The following is a 12,364-nucleotide window of genomic DNA, read 5'->3' on the forward strand; positions in this document are numbered from 1 at the left end:
ACATATTTGTGTGGGGCATCTAACTTCTTTATGCATTCTACTGAGACTATTCTAGTGCATATTCAATGTTACAAGCTTTCGACTCGCTCCTTGAAGTCTGAAAGCACACATATATGTACTGCTGTGAGGATAAGCGGTATCCTGTCCCCTCTCTAATCTTCCAATCACTTCCCTGGCATGCAAGTACTAAACCCACATCAAGATTTCAATTGCCTAAAGAATTATTCATTTGAGTGCAGGTACTAATAGTGAAATGCTTTGTGTTAGTAATTGCTGGGCCTTTGTTAACAGCAAAACCCAGGTGCCGTTTAACAACTGTGTCCTGTTCTGTCCGTCCGGCACGGCTCTGTAGGTCAGCCAGGTCGAGTCAAGATAGCCCTACATTTCAAGTGGGGGGCGGGGCGGGGGCTGAAGCCCAGTCAGCTCAATGGTGTTGCACCGCTTCTTGTGTTTAATTGTTTAATCCCTTGGTTACTGATTGGTAATCTTCATTACTCAGAGCCCTAATCTTGGTCGTTCCAGTACTTGTGTATGAGGCACTTTGACTCATACACAAGTACTGGGATGAGGTAGAGGGCCATGGAGGCAATGCCTGGCTTAGTTACCTGTGATCTTCATTACTCCTAGTCCCACTCTTCCTCATCCCAGTACTTTCCTATGAGGCAAGGAGTCTCATATTTTTATTTTATTTTATTGTTTATTTGTACAGTGCTTATACACAGGTGGAGTGCTTCAAAGCGCTTCAAGTGGGAAGGGAGCAAGGGAATACGGTCGTCATTCTTAGGCCTTGAGTTTCCGAATGGTCTGGGACCTGTGGGGCTCTGGAGGTGGACCAGGTGACCAGTCAGTAAAAACTGAACAGAGCTAGGAAGGGAAGGAGGAGTGAGGCAGGAGAGAAAAAGAGAGGAGGTTAGCAGGGGAGGGGGAGAGACAAGGAGGAAGCGAAGAGGAAGGTCTTGAGGAGTTTTTCGGAACTTAAGGAGCTTCGGCTCAAGGCGGAGAGAGGCAAGGAGGTTGTTCCAGAGGGAGGCGCCTGCAGAGGATAAAGATCTACCCCCAAATCTCTGCTTAGAAAAACAGCTCACTCGCACAGAGTTGGAGGAAGACGAACAGATGGTTCTAGAATGAGAGCATTTAGGAAGAGAGCGTTGAAGATAGATACGTAAGCACTGGGACAAGGAAAAGGGATATGGAGGTAATTCTGGGCTGAGAAGCTGGTTTTGGGGGTTGGGGTGGGGGGTGCTAGGGAGAGGGGATGTGTGGAGGGTGGGGTGGGATGGGAATTGTGCATTAAATCATAATGGTCATCCATGTCCAGGCTAAGCCGGAATGATATGTGGTATTAGTGGCTAGAGAGGCATTTTGGTGCAGCCAGCCTAGTCATTTCTTAGTTTGGCTTGACTTTTTTTTTTTAACTGGGCATCTCTGATAAAGCAGTCTTGCTACGTGTAATAACCTGGCTACACTAGCATTTGGGTGCTGCCAGTCTAGCCATTTCTGACTGCAGCATTGTATATTTTTCTGGGCATCTGTGATAAAATAACCGTAATACGTGTTATTGCTTCAACTGGCATTTTGGTGCGACCAGTCTAGGTATGCCTAAATGCGGCCTGGCATGCTTTACTGTAATATGTTATTACGGGTCTAGACTGGTCTACATTGTGCAGCCAGTTGGACATGTTTTCACAGTGGCATGGTATTTTTAATAGCACAGCATTATATTAATTAAAGCATTAATGTTCCTGGGCACTGTTGGTGACTTGTATGTATTGGATTTTTGGACTGGTGTTACCCTATAAAACAATAGCAAACGCTCTGGCCTTTTAGGCAATTTTCTCAGAAGGTGTGCTGTACATGATATGATATTTTATTTATAGCGTGCCTATACAAAAGTGTTTCAAGGCGTGACGAGGCAAGGGGGGGACAAGGGAGGACAAGATAACGATCTTACTAGGCCAAGTGACATTGAGATTGCGCAAGAAGAGGGAAGGGGAAAAGTGGAAGGGGAGGAGAAGAAGTGCGAGACATACGATCAAGACGTAGGAAAAAAGTGCGGTCAACAGGTGGCAGTGCAGGGGTTAAGTGCAGACAAGTGTTGGATAAGTGCAAGTAGGGGGGCTGTAGGGATGCAGATACAGCCCCCGAGTGCAGGGTTGCCAGGAGGCAGTGCAAGTGTGCAAGTGGTAGGGCAAGGACTTAGGTCCATGACTCAGAGGGTAACCAGTGCATTTTCAGACAAGGGACCAGCGTGGCATAATGCATTAAAACACATATTTATATCTTTCTCCTAGTGCAGTGTGCGGCGTACCACTTCAGCAACGCGTTTGTGCGTATTGCGCAAGCGTGGTAATCTAGGCCAGCCCAGAGTGTGCCGCCACCCGTGATATGTTGCCAAGTTGGGGGGGCTGCCCCCTCAGCATGGCTCCCCCCACATTTTGTGTTACGCCACTGATCTTCCTGCACACATTCCAACGGTTTTCCCATACCTTGGACTTCGGTCCCAGAGGGCGTTCCCCCACAAGCGCATTGAGGCCATACTAAAGGGATAAAGGCGTTATATAAATGACAATCTACTACTAGTACTACTTTGAGGGCGGGGCGCCGTGGGCGCAGCAACATTGGCACAGCATAATGAATGCGCAGATAATAGCGCCTCTCAGCAGCGCTGTCTGTATAAATCGAGGCGCTTCTTGAACCGCTGGCTGGGAGACAGACGCTGCACCACGGCGCACACAGGTTGGGAAAGCGCAATGTTTCCCTGCTGAAGCAGCCAACATGACAAGGCGATGATTCACAGGAAAGCCCAGCCTCCCGGCCGCCTTTGTATTTCCCAGGTCCATTGGGATTTTGGAGTTTTCGATGAATCATCGTGTTTACACTGCTCTGCCTGGTGAATTAGTACATCTGGGGCTGCCTGTCTGTGCAGGAACTGCGACTGGCATCTGGGGAGGTCCAGAGAGAGAAGGGGCTGGGTTGTGTGTTCTAAACAGCTGCAGAGCTTTCTTGTTTGGCCAGGCGTGTGAATGTAGTGCTTGTGAAAGGTGCTGCTAGTGGAAAGTGAAAATGATAATGATTTCTCTTCTTATATAGCTCTTCGTGATAGATTCCTCCGGCTTCTAGGTGCTGTATTCATTATTACCTATTAATGCGCTCAAATGTAAAACACCACTTAGAAGAGCATAGGCTATGGGAAGAGACAAGGGGTGGGGCCTGGTACCTGGCACACCCTTTTCCCGATAGAATTGAGTAAGCTATTTTTAGGTGCGACTGTTGCTTGATTATGAATAATAACCCCAACATGCATTTTATTTCACTTTGTGGCTGTAGGAGATTTGTTTATAGGTTCTCCTTACTTTTGAAAAAAAATACATTTTTGGCCATTTTTAAAGCGCTCACACAGCCCGGGGGCATCGAGGCACTGTTACAGGAATATGTCTCTTAGTTGCATATTTATAACGCGCTTAATACCCAGAGGTTAATAAGGGGATCAAACCTATGTTGCTTTGTGTCGTCTTGTTTCCAAGGGGAGCACGTTGCCGCAGAGCTATCCTCCCGGGACAATGATGTATATACTGTCAGGTTGGCTTTATCATATAACCTATGTACTTTTAAAGCCATCTCTTTGAAATAAGAGTATTCTTGTAGGTTTTCAAACTGAAGCATTATCAAATACTTTTACCAACTTGAGCTGGGAAGATATGTGGTTAAGAACCTACATTTCAGACTAGGCTCAAACCCAGGCTTCCTCACTTAATGAAAATGTGTCACCCAGGGCAAATCAGTTATTGTCGCTGTGCCTTGTCTTCCAATATTAGGAATCCCTGAAAGAGCTCTTTCCCCACCTCCCTTAAGCACTCCCTAGTGCGCCCACTCCTGAAAAAACCTTTAGCAGCCACTACCTGCCTGCCAACTAATGCCCTATTTCCATCACCCCCTTCCCAGGGAATCTGCGGGAGAAGTTGGCATTGCCCCAACTCAACTCTCACACTGAAACTGGTGATGATCTCCACAACCATCAATCGGGACTCCGAGCGTCCAGCGGCTCGTAAACTGCTCCTCTGAACACCTGTGAAGAACTGCTTGCATGTCTGGACTCCAACTCCCCTGCTGTCCTCAACCTTCTCAATCCCTTCTCTGCCTTTGACACAACCATTCCATCCTCCTACAAAGGCTCCATGATACCCTTGGTATCTCAGAATGGGCACTGGACTGGCTGACATCCTTTCTTACTGACCGCTCTTCCCAAATCACCCTGGGCACCTTCTCCTCTCCTACTTCAGTCTCCACCTGTGGTGTCCCCCAGGGTTCTATATTCACCCCTTGGCTCTTTAACATCTACTTTGCTCTGCTTGCCTCACCTCCTCCTTCTCCTCCAACTTCCAGTGTTACACAGACGACACACAGCTCTTTTTCAAAGTTCCTGTTGACCCTCTTGCACCCTCCATCATCCCTGACTGCCTATCTGCCATCCAGTCCTGGTGCACCTCCAATGACCTCTGCCTCAACACCTGTAAAACTGAGATCCTTCCCATCAGGACCCCTGCTCCCTCCTTCTTTCCTTCACTCTGGCCTTCCTCCTTGGGCTCTCCCCCTGCTCCTTCTTCTAAAGCCAGAAACCTTGGAGTCATCTTCAACTCCTCTCTCTCTCCTTCCTCCCTCACACTCAGGACATTTCCCAGAAGTCCCACTCTCAGCTCTTCCTTCTCAAAGGAATTCTCCCTTTTCTCACGTTCCCCCAGAGGCGCAATGTTACTCGAGCCCTGGTTCTCTCTAGGCTTGACTTTTGCAATAGCCTCCTCCTGAATCTACCTTCTTCCACTCTGTGACCCCTCCAGCTTATCCGAATAGGGCGTAAAGACTTATCCTTGGCCTTAAACCCAGGGACTGCATCTCTCCTGCCCTAAAAAGTCTTCATTAGCTCCCGGTTGCGGCACAGATTAAATTCAAATCCCTCTGCATCATCCACAAGTTTGTCTGGGCATGAGTACTGCACTATCCTCAACTTTAGCTTACTAAATACTCTACCTCTAGACCACTTGGTTCCTCTGGCACCAACTCTTTGTGTGTAAAGCTTTTTGCTAAACAGAGAGCAGGAGGCTGATCGCTTTCTTCAGCTGGCTCCCTTTTATGGAACAGCCTCCCCCGCCTCTGCGCCTTGAGCAGGACTTTCTTAAATTCTGGAAGCTCCTCAAGACCTTCCTCTTCACCTCCTCATTCCCTTCTCTGCTAATCCCACAGTTGCTGTGGTTGGTGTCCGGGGCCCTTATGCATCCTCGGGGTCCCTGACCTCCCACACCCAATCTGCACAGCTCCTGTCTCCTCTCAGCACTTGCCTTGGCACACCCACTACCTCCGAGGTTTGCACTTACCCCTAACGTGGCTCCTTGCCTTGTAGCACTCATCAGCGCAAGCATTTCATCTGTGCCTTACCCATGAGCCCGTACTCTCCAGCACTTACGCCCTCTGCCCTTTTTTTGCTGCACTTGCACGTTCTTAACACTCACAAGGCATAGTAGGTTCGTCCTTCCTCCTTTTCCCTCCACTGTTCTTATTAATCATTTTGTTATGTAATGTATTTCACGCCTTGTCCACCCCCTCACCCTGTGGGTGCTTTGAAACAGTATTTTACTTGCTGTATAAGCGCCTAACAAGCAAACAATAAATAAATAGAGGTTTTCGAATGTGAGCGTACTACAGTCGCAAAGATAGGGACATTGTTGCACATGCTGCGGCATTGCTCCAAAATTGGGGATTTTTTAATCGAAATTCTCGGCCGGATAGATCTAGTGACAAACGTTATTATTACTTGATGTCCTGGGCATGTGATACTGCTCTTCGAGGGATACAATGTGAGTATCAAATATTGGACGGAAATGTGGGCCTTTAGAGCCTTCATAATAGCTCAAACAGATCTGAAAGGTGTGGAAAAGCAGAAAAAAATATCAGACTGAAGTCCTGTTGCCTGGCCTTTGGGAACTCTTTGAGCAAGCTCTATCACAAAGTAACACCAACCTTTGCACTGTATAGGACCTGGAAGCATCCTTTTAGTGTTTAATGACTTAATTGCCTCTGTAAATGAGCTCCTGGTGTGATAAAAATCTCTTAATGTGTGTCTTCCGCCAGTCGATTTTATAAGCAATATCTGTGCCAATGCCTCTGTTCCTTGCACGGGAGTCCTGTCTAAAACAAGCAATCGCAAAGACAGCAGTTTTGGCTTGTGTATAGGTATTAGACAGGCAATTTGCCAGGCAATGACATCATATGCCCAGGCACTCGCACAGTTCCCATCTTATGTCCAGGTGATACCCTTGTGGCAGTGCCTGGCAAATGCCTATCCATTACAACTGAAGTTAAAGGTTTCCTAATTCTGCCTCAACCCATACAACTGTTAACACACCATAGACAGAATACAATTATTGGAAAAAATGTATGCCTACAGCTTAAGTCCCTATAAATACTAAATGTCCCTGTAAAGAGTTTCTCTCTGTCCCCTGGTGTCACTATCCCTAGTGAGGCGCTGTTAGGTGAGGGGATAGTAGATAATTCTAGCCCTAACCTAACTCACTACTTTCCTGCTTCACTAAAATTAGGAGCGCACTGTTTGGAAGACAACAATCTTCTATCTCTTTAATCACGTTGCTTCTATCCAGTGTGACTTATCACATCTCAGTAAAAAAATCACAAAAGTGGATATGCGTCCAAATTCCGATGTTAACACCTAATCCACTGCGTTTATTTAAAAGAAAAGATGTCATGTAACCAAGCTCACTATCTACATCCGAAAAAATCTAGCCATGACAACCAGATCACAGCAGTATTTAGTCATTCCCCTCTAATTAACCGCATTAAAAAAATAGGTGAAAAAACGATGGCACATTTTAAATGTGGGTGAGAGCACATTAAGTGCCCCGATGTTTGCGATCAAGAGAAGAAGGAACATAAGGGACATTTTAGTGCACACCTACAAAGAAGAGAAAGACGAAAGCGAGAGCCAACCAACCCTCTGGAATTTGCCAAAAGCTACTGGCCACGCATCATGTCCCGTCACCAAACGTACAACATCGATTGAAATCGGCTGGAATACACCAAGGGAACAGAAAGTTTTTACAAACTGCAACACCACAAATGTGGTGTATTTGATTAAATGTCCCTGCGACAAAATATATATTGGAATGATAAATAGAGCTGTAAAAAACAGAATTGGGGACACAGGTCCAACATTAGGATGAAACGGATCACTGCCCCCTAAGTGGAACATTACCTAAAACTTAAACATACAGAAAATGAAATCAGCTGGACTATCTTGGAGAAAGTGGTGGTCCCCAAGAGAGGTGGGAACATGGGTGCCATCCTATTAAAAAGGGAACAACTATGGATTTTTCGATTGAAGAGCCATATAACTGGCCTGAATGACAACCTTGGTCACAATATAGGGGATGTTCTATTTTGTCCACCTACATAGACCATATGAAACCATGGAAATGGCGGAACTCTTAATTCTATGAATGATTGCTCTCCTTACCCCTCTCCTCTCTAGATTTAGGAAGAAGAGGTAGGCAATTATACATTGACTACCATTGTAATGCAATTGAAGATCACTGAACGAAAATCCAATATTAAAAGGATAGCTACATACACGCGTGACGGACCCAGTAATGAGAAATCAGGAAACCAGTAGACAAAATCAATGTTCTACCACATCCACCAACAAAACAACTATGGAAAAGGAGAGAGTCCAGCAGTCATAACAACCGCCCTCCATGAGCAGGAAGGAGAAGTATATTACTAGACAATGAAAATCTACGGGATTTAATTGAGGGCCTTGGCCTCTATGTACATTAAATTCCATAAAGACAACAAAATATAGGTCTCTAGTACTAGGCCAGAAAATGCGCATTTTCATAATGGACCCACAATATGAGAAATAATGGTTCGGAGATCCCATATGAATCGAATGACTAGCAGCATAGACACTAAAAAGGGACTAGCGGCAAACTTGAGGAACCGTGTAGATATAAAAGGTAATCCCCTCCCAAGATGGCAGCTGATATCCTTTTCCAAACAAGCAAGGAGGCGGGCGACAACGCACGCCAGCTACTTTTCAGGTCAAATTGCAAAAGCTGCGATTGTTTTCCTAATCGCGCGACGCCTGTACCATTGTTACCAGATATCACTTGTACGACTCTGTAAATATACACTGGGTCGCTACCTTAAGTTAAACATCTCCAGTTTGATTACAAACATAACCGGAGTTAGCTGCACAGCAGCTGCTTTTTAGGTATAAGTGCTAAAGCTGCGTCCAGCTTCAAAATCGCGCGACGGCCGTACTATTGTCACCTGTTATCAATTGTGTGATCCAGTAAATACAAGTTGGGCCATTAACCTTAAGTTAAACATCTCCTGTTTGATTATAAACAGAGCACGAGACAGCTGCACGGCATGATTAGCCAGCAGTTGACCCTGTGATTGTGAAAGCCTGTTAGGACTGTTGGAACTGTGTCGCGTATGCACTGGCTGGGATATTTGTCTATTGATAACAAAGCCTGCATGAAAACTGGGGCACCCTGTCCTCTGGACAATTATGGCGCTCACATAAAGTTTAACGCGTCCATTAGATGCTAGCTGAACTCTTGTCAGTGACGTTTAAGTATGTAGGTATTGAAGTAGACACACTAAATCTAAGTATATATATAAATATATATATATATACATATACATGTGTATATATATATATGAGACCGTACGAATACGAGTGTCTCATTAAATTTGTTCTGACCCATGAACACTAGATCCCTACCCTAAAATGATCCCCCCTTCTCCCTTCAGGTGCAGTGTGCACAACTGAATATAAGTCACCATCACGAATAGTGAATATTGGCCAAATATTGAATTTTTGGTGCGCGGATTACGCGGTTGATAATATTCACATGGGATGACCAGAACACTGGAACAAGGGTAAGTGGCATGGACATTTTTCCAACTTTACGTCCACATAGTCAAACAATGATGGAGCTAGAACCTTGACCCTGGACAATTTTTTTGTTCCCAGGAGACAAGACTTCCTTCATCAATAAGACACCATTTAAGATTCAACTCCTCAGGGTATCTGGCAACACAGAACCAGCTAGGTAAGACTAATTAAATGCAAAGATCAGAGAGATGCTAGCAGATATACGCATTCACAGATCCCTGATGTGTGTATTTGTCCCTTATAGGGATTGGATGTACTGACAAGACGTCCCAGAAATGTGGGAGATGCCCTCTCCAGACAAGAAATTTGAAGATAGTTAAATTGTGTTACTGTCTTTTTTATTCTGTTAGAGTGGTGTAATTAGGCACAATCTATAGTCCTGAAGAAAGAGGCAAACTTTCCCAACGGTGAGGTGCAGCGTAATTCCCTAGGCAAAGGAAACAACTGAGTTGGTCCAACAAGACCCTACTTGAAAATGATAAGGCTAGGATGGCAAGTATGGACCCGTTTCAGATCTTCCTCTCATGAGTACTTGCCAGTCGGGTTCCGACCTAAATAGAATGCATCTTTGTCTGTGTGGAAGTCTAACCTGAACTGCCAAAACTTTTAATGATTCAAACTCATAATACTGACTTGATAACCTCATGCTGCTTGAGAAACTTAACAGAGTTTGCATGCAAACAGAATGAAACATGTGTATTGTGGATCTTGTTTGGAAAGTATGATGTAAATCCTGGGTCTTGGTGTTTAGGCAGTGACGGAAATAGAAATTATTTGCTGTGGGAGTCGGACCCCACCAGTGATGGGGAGGGGAGCGGGTTGGGAGGATTGTTCCCACCACCCAATAAACATTTGCCTTTCAGAAGAATAATCATGAACACTTGGAGATTAACACAAGAGCAGAGCTTTTTGTTTAATGTTGCGTGCAAAGTATAAAAGATACATCTTTTAAAGCTAAAGAACAGTATTTAAATATTTCCTAAAGACTGCAATCAAAGCTGGATCTAACATTTCGGCAAGGGAGAAATGCCCATGCCACCCCTCCCCCAATTCCCGCTCTACCTCTTTCCCCTCAAACACAAACAGCCAGGGCTGCACAGGCCCTCCCAGTGATCCCCCTATCCTTGCCACACTGAGAGACCCATCTGTAAGAAAGGTGTCGGAAGAAGTCTTTGCATTCACTATAAGCGATTATTTGGTTCACTGAGCTGAAGGGTTACTCACAGTACTAGAACAATAACGCATTTCTTCACGCATTTCAGGCAGGCAACTCTATCTCCAGGCTGCAGGAGGATCAGCAGCACAGGTAAAAATGAACATATTAAAAAATGTAATGGTTCTGTTGTTCTTACTTATTCCTAGCGGTGTTATTGTGTTCGTATTTTGGAAAATGCCCTGTGTTGCTAGTGTAGAGGAGCAGCCGAATGCGTCTGCAGGAGGTCCCGCCCCATGCTACCTGTATGTTGGGAACCACAAAATTGTGCCATGCTTGACACCAGCAGTTGTGACTATTCTGCAGAGAATCTTTGAGAAAAGGTATCAGTTAAGAAAGCCCTGTCAGATGTATTCGCGAAGAGGTGACAATCTCTTGGAGGAGATCCCCTAAGGAATATGAAAAAAGTCAAAGAGAAGTTGGTGATGTCACAAGAGACGAGAAGAGAGTGTATCGACCTTATAGAAACTGATGATGAAATAAGGAATCAAGTAAACTTTAAAGTGTGAAAAGAAGACTGCACGTGTGAAGAGCACTGCAGGAAATGCAAGTAATTCAATAACTGTACAGATGCAGAAACGTAAGTAGATTAAGTAATCTTAGAAGCTGGCTATATGTAGGAATAGGTTGCAGGTGGAGCCGCAATGGTATAGAAGCTGGACATCGGTGTCACATATTTAGTAAACTCCGAACCACGGAGAAAGAAGGATCGAGAGCTGTGGCACAGTAAAGAATTAGATGAAGATTGTGGACTTGAATGATGAAGCTGTTTGGCCTGGTATCAAAGTTGGAGCAAGCCAAGGCCAGGTATCTATTCTCAAGGCAGCAAACGTGACAAGCTGAAACGCTCCTTGTCAAGGTACAAAGAAAGAATACCATGCATGCCAAGGTTTATTCAGTTAAGAGATTTAATTATTGCAAAATAGGCCGAATACCAGTCTCCTGTCACATGAGCCGATGATGGAAATAGCGTTGGGCATGCAGTTCCAGAACTATGATAAGCGAGAGCTCACGCTCCCTTATATTCTCAGAGGCAAGGATACTCTGCAAGGCCAAGTTCAAAGACAATCTTCATGGCAGAAGGCATGGGTGATGAGAGATGTTAGGCTAATTGGTTGGGGAGGCAAAGTCATGTCCACCTCCTAGCACCTGGGTATTAGCTTACTTGCTGCTAAGAGAGCCGAATGTTCCAGACATGGCACCAGCATTCCAACCAATTGTAGAGGGCATATAACAATGGGCCTCACAGTTTGAGAGCCAATTTTGTACTGTGTATCTAATAATTGTTGACGATTACTTGCACTAGAGGCAGGCTTAAGTTGTCCACCTGATAGTAGATGTCCAATCACAACCCAACCCCTTATAGAAAGTATATTTAGATGTTCCCTTTGATCCTATCATAACCCCCTTCAGGATTTTCCTATTTGCCACGTAGTATGACATCACATATGACGAATTTTAAGTATAAAGATGTGTTTTTTATGCAAAATGTTTGAGAATGCTTGTGTGACGTCTGTTGATGTCTGTTGTAACTTCCTGTTTTAGATAATTGATAATAAAACACAAGAAGAATATTTTGCCATCTTCCTGAGTAGGTTCTGTTATTTGGTGTAAGAGTTACTCTGCTTTCCATCCACTGTATGACACGTTTTCCAAAGGACCTTATGTTCACTAGTGCTTCCGCTGTACCCTCCACTAACATTCCCCCAACCCAAGCAGGCGGAACAACCATGTTAGGTGGACAGGAGAACACTGCAGTAACGGTAAGGAGAGGTAGTGGGTAGACATGTATCTCACCAACACTGCTTGAGTGTCTTAAAACATATGGTATAAACACATGACCAAAGTAGGTAAGGAAACCACCGGGGAGAGCTGTTATGTCTGCTCACTAATCCTCTATGCCATGAGTGCCTCCAGAACGTTCATCACCACTGAAATACCAGCAGCAAGAGCACAATGCTTAATGTATCTCTCGGTGGTGACAACGCAAGGAAGGTTTCAAGGAAAGACAGCGACACTAAGATGGATGTCCAGAGCAACGTTCCTGTATGAAGATGATTACATAAAAACATTAGACATGATGAACAATTATTGGCAGCTAGTTGAAGCTATACAGTACATAACCGATGGGCCTGACAAGGGAGAAACAAAGACTATCACCATGAAGGAATTGCCATGTC

At 44.8% G+C, this 12,364-nt stretch overlaps 1 long non-coding RNA gene across 1 annotated transcript in view; it reads left to right on the forward strand.

Annotated features, from left to right (window-relative positions):
• Positions 1 to 1,102: 1,102 nt before the first annotated feature.
• Positions 1,103 to 12,364, forward strand: part of LOC138527385 (uncharacterized) — a 49,032-nt gene continuing 37,770 nt past the window's right edge. The window contains exon 1 of the long non-coding RNA XR_011283915.1: positions 1,103 to 1,195. This is a non-coding gene — a long non-coding RNA (uncharacterized lncRNA). The remainder of the gene's footprint in view (positions 1,196 to 12,364) is intronic.

The sequence above is a fragment of the Ambystoma mexicanum genome, chromosome 14, assembly GCF_040938575.1.
Source record: "Ambystoma mexicanum isolate Mex_15411 chromosome 14, UKY_AmexF1_1, whole genome shotgun sequence".
Lineage (NCBI taxonomy): Eukaryota > Metazoa > Chordata > Amphibia > Caudata > Ambystomatidae > Ambystoma > Ambystoma mexicanum.